Source organism: Phalangium opilio, unplaced genomic scaffold (assembly GCF_054372755.1).
Source record: "Phalangium opilio isolate 3A_F unplaced genomic scaffold, DU_Popi_V2 ptg000026l_1, whole genome shotgun sequence".
Taxonomy (NCBI): domain Eukaryota; kingdom Metazoa; phylum Arthropoda; class Arachnida; order Opiliones; family Phalangiidae; genus Phalangium; species Phalangium opilio.
The window spans coordinates 1054543-1063631 of record NW_028324157.1 but is presented as its reverse complement, the minus strand read 5'-3'; the positions used below and the strand labels follow the sequence as shown (position 1 = coordinate 1063631).

Sequence of the window (9089 nt, the reverse complement as noted above, 5' to 3'; positions counted from 1 at the left end):
CAATGAGAGAATAATAGTTTTCTAATAAGCAATTCGTTTGAATGTCGCTGAACTCCTACTTAAAGCAAAGCGCGTGTCCAGCGGATCCCCTACATGTTGACTTTCCTTACGAACTCCAGTTTTGGCTTGGCGAAGGCAGGAGGCATTTATGGGTGGGATTTATAAGTGCACTTATAAATCCCGCCCACTAGCCTTTGTCAAGCCAAAACTGGAGTACAGGAGGACCCACGCTTTGCTTTAAGTGATTCCTAACACATCCACAACTCAAACTAAAGATTTGGAACTATATTCGACGCTAAGTTACATTTTTGTAGGAACGTCACCAGTCAGTTGAAATCTCTGCGTCATTTCCGCATCTTATATTTAAGCCTTGTTCGTTCCAGGTTGCTGTTTGGTTGGGTTGTCTGTAGCCAATTTCTCCTAAAAAAAGTAGAAGCAGTACAGCATAATTTTATAGAGTTCGGGCACAAATACTTTTTACCTAAAGCTATACATATAAATATGGACTATTTTTGGCAATCCTTGATCTCCTCACAATTAATGACTGAATCATATTACTTTTATTCACAAGTTAATTCACAACATTCTCCAGCCCTCAACTCTATTAAATGCTCTTAATTTTTCTGTTCCTAAACATTTGCGCAGCCCAAAATACATTTTGCAATAGCAGTATTACAATTAGGATGCAAATTCAATTCCTTAACTAGCGTTTTTGATCTTTTTTCGAACAACGTATCTGATGTACATAAAATAATTCGACTTCAACTTAATGAAGGTTACTGAATGTTAAAAGAAGAGAGGGAGAAAAAATTCACTGATTTACTACTTTCTTTTTTCCAATTTAAATTTGAACGCGTGACTATTTCATTTATGCGTAATTCTCTTGATATTTTGTATTGAAAATGTGTATCAAGTGTATAATCGCGTGAGTTGTTTTACAACTTTTTTATACACAATAAACATTCAATTATAATTTTTCTCTGAATTTCTTTGGTAGAAATAATAAAAAAACTCCCAAATGCAGATCAATTGAAGCCCCTATGATGAATAAAAGAATAAACAGCGGAAATGTATAATAAAATTAGATTTAATAACATATCTTGCTTGTTTGTTATCAGGGTTTTTTTGTGATTTATTGAGGTTAATTCCGGGATGAGGAGAAAAGTCTTTGTAAAGTACGACGCTTGAAGTTACTTGAATTGGCCAAAAATGTAAATGAGATAGAATGAATGTATGTTAAACTTGTTTTGCTTCGGCTATATTAATGCAAAGTTAAGACAATAACAAAAAAAGTTTAACATACATTCAGTCTGTTTCATTATCGTCATTATTAATGTTTTGGTAACTAAATTGACTTTAAGCGACGCACTTTACAAAACTACTCTCTTCATCCTGGAATTAACTGCAAAAATTCAGAGAAAAATGATCCATGAATCAAAATAGCTATTACAAAACTATTTTGTCTTTCATCGAAAAAACAAGGCATGATCTTGCAAAGAAGCAAGTGCAGGTATTTTCCAATTTAGGCATCATCGCTCGGTCAACAAATAATTTTAACCATTTTTTCCTAACGTCAGGATTAATTAATGGTACTGTTTAGAAATAAACAATGTGTATGTTGTGTTCAAAACATGGTGGGAAATATATTTTAAAATCTATATTTTAACACAAATATTCACCTTTTTTATTAAGATTTGAACTAACATTATCTATATCAACACCAATGTTGTAAAACGAAGCATTTTAAATTTCGCGCCAAAATGTAGATTTTTCCGCCATCTACGTGTTGCTGTTGGAAGTAAAACATCCAGTGGTTACCGCGCATGTCAATGGGCGGGGCTTCACCTTTCCCCACTCGGTCTATATCCCACTCTAGATAAGATACTCCTCACCCTAACAACGCTGGTAAAAAATATCCATGACCTATGAGGTCAGATACCTAACTGCCGCAGTAAATTCAGTCAAAGAACAAAACTTAGAAATTTTGGAAAATAAGAATCCTGTCACAGTAAATAATGACAATGGTCATGGCGACGAAAGAGATATTTTAGCTCCTTTAATTCCAAAACATGCAAGCTACAGACCCCACCCCATAACCACGTAAACAGCTAGTGAAAATACCTTTGTTAAAAAATCATACACCAATCTCTACAAGAACACCAAGATGGGTGCCACGATTTCGCATCTGCCTCAGAACTCTAGTATGAGTGGTCATACAAATGACAAAAAACCACCCACTAAGCCTAAAAACAAGCAATTGGCGGAAAAATCAAATGCCGTCACACCTTTCAAAATAATGGCGATAGCTAATTCAGAAACCTATTACATTGGAAATTGTTCCAAGGATGTTACAGAAGCTATATTATCTACATTCTAAGAAGCGAAGGGTATTGAAATATATGGAGTTAGACTATCGGCCAAGAACCAAGACATACAGAGAAATTTCATATTACAATCGAACTTTGGCCAACGGGCTCGTGCGCCATAGTAAGTAAACCAAGATCAAATAGTTCTAAAGTCTGGGGTTCTAGTGGAAATGATGATGGGTTGCCCTCAGCACAACCAGACTCAACTTTTGTAATCTCAAACTTCACAGCAGAAACGACTACTATGGAGGTCAATGAGCATCTAGAACAATTGGGAATCGAGGTAAAAAACATCACACCTGATAAGGAAACAAAATGGAGTAAATCCTATAAAATTCAATGCTCACGTTGTGATGATACCAAAGTTTTAACCAAAACCAATTGGCCTCTAGGAATACTAATACGTAGACACAAATTGCCATCAGCTGATATACACATCTCCCTAAACCAATCATCCGTATGACCTCCTCCTGTACAAAGTCAAATTCCCATTAAAAACAACAAAATGATAATCGGACACTTAAACATTCAAGCAATCAATAAAAAATGGAGGACTTGTATCTAACCCTAACAGAACACAATATTAAAATTTTGGGTGTGTCAGAAACCTGGATGAATATAGAGGCCCCTGACTTAATATATCAGATTAATGGCTACAACCTAATAAGAAGTTTCTCCTTTCCATCAAAACTTGCAAAGGTTAACGGTAATAGTTAGTATAGGGCGCTGTAGGTTAACTGTGGCATAAGGGCTAGCCACCACCCGTCTATGCATTGTAAAGGGACCCACCTGTAAACAAGCCACAGGCTTAGTGTGGATATCCCTTCATAGACAAAAGCTTAGATTATTATTATTATTAAGTGACAGAGTTGGTAGAGCAAGAGGAATTTGCGCATATATAGCAAACCAATATGATGTCGAGGTAATCAAAACACAGTGCGACCCTATTCCAGGCTCCTCCTTAGAAAAATTATGGCTACGCATTAAGGAACGTTATGTCCCGAGACTGATAATTGGGATTGTATATCTTCCCCCTGCTATGAACTATGAAGCCACCATCAAAGATCTAAGACAACAGATAGACGAATTAACACGAACAAACAACTGTGAAATGATTATAATAGGTGATACCAACTGTGATACCAATAAGACTAAGCGCGAGCCAAAGTCAAGACTGCTTCTAACAACATTATGTGAGTTTAAACAAATGGTTGATCAACCAACCAGAATAACCGCATCCACTGAATCACTCATAGACCATATATATACTAATTTCCCTGACCGAATCGTAGATACCAAAGTGGTTCCAATCAGTTACTCGGACCATGATATGACGCTAGCCACACGTAAACGTAAATGCCCAAAAATTGTTAAAGAAAGTGCTGAAGTTAGACTATATAACCAAATGAATCCTATAAACTTTGTAGCTGACCTTAAGAATAATTTAAAGATTTACGTAGTCCCTTATCATCCAAACACACTAACTGATGCTTTTAAAAACATTATGATATCCAACCTGGATAAACACGCCCCTAAAAAGAAGAAATTTGTCTCCGTTACTAATGCCCCCTGGATTATCAGTACGATTAAAAGATCAATTCATCTTAGAACTGTCTATAAAACGAAATCTAAAAACCCTGAAATTGGTAACACTTATAAATCCCTATATTCGAGGCAGAGAAACATGGTAAATAAGGACATTAGAGAATCGAAAAAAACCTACTTTATTAACCAAATATCGAAACTGTCTGGAACGACAGTTTCAAACAAGCTACATGGAAAGTGCTTAAGTCATACATAAAAGGCAAAAAAAGTACAGATATAAAGGAAATCACAAGAAGTAACATTAATTATTCAAAAGATAAGGACATCGTGGAAGCCCTCAATTTACACTTCATTGAGATGGTAGACACCTTGTTTGAGGATAAAGGTACTGAGCTCGCCCTGAGTCTCAGTGAAGACGATCCCGTACATGTCTCCAATAGCGATGGTAGGATACCGCAACGAACAAAATTTGACGACACATCCGAAATGGAGATATTTGACATAATCAAAAAAATTAAGACGAACAGGGCTGAAGGAGAAGATGGGATCCCATCGGCAATTATCAAAAATACGGCGGCCATCACATCAAAGTATATCTCAGAACTAATTAACCTGTCCTTCAATACAGGAATATTCCCTACGCAATGGAAAATAGCCAGAGTCATTCCTGCGTTTAAAGCCGGGGACCCTAAAGACCCATCAAATTATCGTCCACTATCGATACTCGATACCCCAGAAACGGTCTGCGAGAAAATTGTTAACAAGCAACTTTATGCACATCTAAACGCAAATAAACTCCTATTTAAGCTACAGTCTGGTTTCCGCCCGGGATACTAAACTACAACTGAAATCCTAAACTTGTATGAAGACATTATAGTACGACTGGACAGAAATCAATTTGTTGTGGTACTATTTGTCGATCTGTCAAAGGCTTTTGATACGGTATCACACATAACCCTCATAAATGACTTGAAAGATTGTGGGATTAGAGAGACAGCGATAAAATGGATTGAATCATACCTGGAAAACCGCCAGCAATACGTACAATACAAAGGTGAAAAATCGACTAAAAAGACAGTTAAATATGGAGTTCCGCAGGGGAGTGTGCTTGGTCCGCTTCTATTCAATATTTATACTCGTAAAATTCATGATAATCAAAAGTTCTCGACAGTCAACGATTATGCGGACGACAATGCGACTACAACATCGAATGCAAATCCTTCATAAGCCATCGAACAGATGGAGTCAGACCTTAAAACATTAGAGTACAACTTACAGCAAAGAGGCCTAATAATTAATAAGGCAAAAACCAAAGTTATGTTGTTTGCCCCAAAAAAACATAAAAAGTCGCTCATAATGAACATCACAAGCATTAATGGAGGACATATTGAGCGAGTAAAATCCTTAAAATATCTGGGAGTGTGGATTGATGAAGGCCTACAATGGCAAGAACATATTGCATATGTCCAAAAGAAAATAAAACAAAGAATCTGGATACTGAGACCTATTCAAAACGCAGTTAACGATAAAGCTTTGCGGTTAGTTAATCATCAATGGTATAATACAACCCCTTTTTGACTATGGCTCCATATTTTATAATAACGCTACCGCCTCTAAGCTAAAATGCTTACAGACTCTACAAAACTACTTAGCTAAATTTTTAACTAAGGCACCAAAACGGTCCTCAGCTACCATAGCACGGAAGAATGCGAACTTCTCACCCCTTGATATTAAATATAAAATCAGTTTACTACAATTAATGTTTAGGGCAATGAACAATCAAGTTCCGGATTACATCACTGAACTCTTCATGATCAATGATAAAAGAAAATACCATACCAGAGGTAGTGACACAGACTTTACTGTCCCTAAGCTCATGACTAGCCTAAGAGACAAGAGAACAATAGTCAAAGGAGTTAAAGAATGGAATAGCCTACCACATGACATAAAAATTGAAAAACAACTACTTAATTTTACAAACAAACTCAATATTTTCTTTAACAGTATGTAAACTTAAATCCAAATGTAAACTAACTTGAATTTTTATGATTCACATATTTAATTCCTAATGTAAATTAAATTAATCTGGACCTGGCTGAAAATCAGTGTAAACTGAGACGGTGTTTCCAATAAAAAGCTTTTTATTATTATTATTAAATAATTTGTATCATCTCAACCAACTTGTGGCTTCTTTGGATCAACTACAAGACAAATCGAAGTCATCTGTTCAACATTGTTAAACCTGTAAGTACTGTTTTAAGTACCCATCTCAAGTAACCATTTTGGAGAGGGAGGGCTTCATTTAAGGTCAACAGTAGGCTATTCGGATTCTATAAATGTGAAAGGTACCCTTATGTGACCAGGATTGTAAAGTTTTTCTCGCGTTCCCGAGATCAACAATGAGAAAATTTTGCCATGTGAACAGTGCGTTTTCTAGAGGCTGGTGAAGTCAGCACAGTGAGAGTAGCTAGAAAAAGGGTGTTGTCTAAACAGGCCTTTTAATGCCAGGGAAATATATTATGGAGGAAAATTGAAAGTCTGGGTAACAGCATCAGGGTGTCCAGAAAATGTGTCTAAGATTTGACTACAGCCTCAAATTTGTGGTGCTCGCTTCACTCGCTCTGGATATTTATAAGTAACTTAGATAAAATTATATTGAAACTAAATAGTTTGCTTATATTTATAACAATAAGAACTCCTGGAAAACTGATTTGAGTGATCTTAGCCATAGGCATTTTATGAGGGAGCCTTTGACCTCAATTATCTTAAACCATAGATTGGTTTTCATTACAAGACACTCCTTTATGTCTTTAATCACAAATGGAAGTCGGAATTACTGACACAAGCTGGCAGCTGCTCTTGAGTAGCTTGTGTCGTTGATCGCGTGCTCGAATAGGCTATGCCTAAAAATAGGCGCACTGTTAGCCACTCTGATCCTGAGCATAGCCCACTTGATCACAGAGTTTCAAAACTAACTTCAGCTTCACTACTCACCCTTAAAGTGGATTTCCGGGTTACTTGCTAAATTGTAGACATCCATGGAGCAAAAATATGCCAATGAATTTGACCGTCCGAGGAAGCCAAGAGATCAGACAATTGCTGAATTCTTTTGTGGCGGGGGCTCGGGCTTCATAAACATTGCCGTAACTTTCCCTATCTACAAAATAATGTTCAGGCAAATGTTACACGGCATAGACATGCAATACGCTTTTAACCAGATACGTAAAGAAGGTATACAAAACCTTTACAGAGGGTGTCTACCACCCTTAATCCAAAAACCTGTTTCAATGTCTGTCATGTTTGGGACTTATTACGAATATGGGCGGTTATGTAATGCCCCTGCCGTGTTGCAGCGCATGATGAACGCTGTCTTGGGACCGCTAAGATTTACGATTGCATAAGCCTACATGGATGATGTGTTGGTACCTTCCGCCACGATCGAAGAAGGATTTGACCACCTAAGGCAAATTTTGGAAGTTTTCCGGAAGGCAAATTTGACACTCAATCTTAAGAAATGCTTCTTCTTCCATGGCGAGATTGAATACTTGGGCTATGAAATCAGCGAACGAGGAATCAGGCCGGGCCAAAAGAAGATATCTTGCGTGAAGAATTACCCGAAACCCGGTGACATCCATGAGCTACGACGGTTTCTGGGTCTTTGCAGTTACTTCCGAAGGTTCATAAAGGATTTTGCTGTCAAAGCGTCACCACTGTCATATCTCCTACGTAAGGAAGCGACATGGGCATGGGCTGAAAGTCAAAAACAAGCATTTAACACGCTGAAGGACGATCTCACGAGGAGACCCGTGTTGGGTCTTTTCAGTCATGAAGCCCGAACAGAGGTCCATACGGATGCCAGCAAGATCGGAATTGGAGGGATCTTGCTACAGGAGGGGACTGACGGGAGTTACCACCCTATTCATTATGCCAGCCGGGCGACTACCAAAGACGAGCAACATTACCACTCCTATGAACTAGAAACACTGGCGATTGTATGGACGCTGGAAAGATTTCGAACCTTTTTGATAGGGAGGGAATTCAAAGTCATCACGGACTGTAACTCCGTCAGATGTACAAGGGCGAAGAAGGACCTGGTCCCAAGAATCGGAAGGTTGTGGCTAAAACTTCAAGATTATACATTTTAAGCAATCCATCGGCCAGGAAGTAAGATGAACCACGTCGACGCTTTTAGTCGCGCCCCTTACGAAGATGCTGAAGAAACGGAAACGGTAGATGGCCTCGGAATCTTCAGTACCGAGTTGACCTTCGACAACTGGTTGGTAACTGCGAAACTGGAGGATGGCAAAATCAAGCTCTTGAAAGAGTCGCTAGAGAAGAAGGCGAGTCTAATGAAAGAGGACAAACGTATACAAGCGGAATTCGTACTGAAGAATGGTCGAGTATTCCGAAGAACTGGCAATGAAAGGCGAGGAGAGTCCAAACTACCATGGGTAGTCCCGCAACGAGCGAGATGACAGGTAACGAGGAAGTGCCACGATGACATCTTTCATTTTGCGTTGCATAAAACGCTAGCCAAAATTAAAGAAGACCTTTGGTTCCCGGCTATGAAGAACTATGTCCACAGATATATAGCATCCTGCTTGGAATGCTTGTATCGGAAGCAGCCGTCGGGGAAAGGACAAGGCCACTTGCATCCGATAGACAAGGTGGGGGAGCCGTTCCATTCATTACACATGGACCATCTAGGACCCTTTATCAAGAGTGTGAGTCTCTGACCCGCTTGAGCAAATTTCTTGACTAAAATGCGCTGTAATGTATATTTATGATGGGCTAAGGGACTTTGAGTCCTTTTGAATTTCCGGTGGAAGTAGGCTTTCCTACGTAAGGCAGTTGAGAACAATTTTGGGGTTTTCTTTTTCATTTGTGGATGATTGGTAGCATTTTTAGTATGCCCGATAATCCCATTTTTCCCCTAAAAAAACCAGATTTAAAATGCCCGATAGTCCCATTTTCCCCCCAAAAAGGCCGGATTTAAAATGCCCGATACTCCCATTTCCCCAAAAAAACCGGATTTCAAATGCCCGATACTCCAATTTCCCCCCCAAAAAAACCGGATTTCAAATGCCCGATAGTCCCAGTTTACCAAAGAAAACCGGATTTCAAATGCCAGATATTCCCATGTCTCCAAAAAAAGCAGGTTTCAAATGTCAGATATTC

At 38.5% G+C, this 9089-nt stretch overlaps 1 long non-coding RNA gene across 1 annotated transcript in view; it reads right to left on the bottom strand.

Annotated features, from left to right (window-relative positions):
• Positions 1–325: 325 nt before the first annotated feature.
• LOC149690982 (uncharacterized) overlaps positions 326–9089 on the bottom strand; it is a 238163-nt gene continuing 229399 nt past the window's right edge. Inside the window, exons 2-3 of the long non-coding RNA XR_016383583.1 lie at positions 482–506; positions 326–420 (exon numbers count right to left, since the gene is read on the bottom strand). This is a non-coding gene — a long non-coding RNA (uncharacterized LOC149690982). The remainder of the gene's footprint in view (positions 421–481; positions 507–9089) is intronic.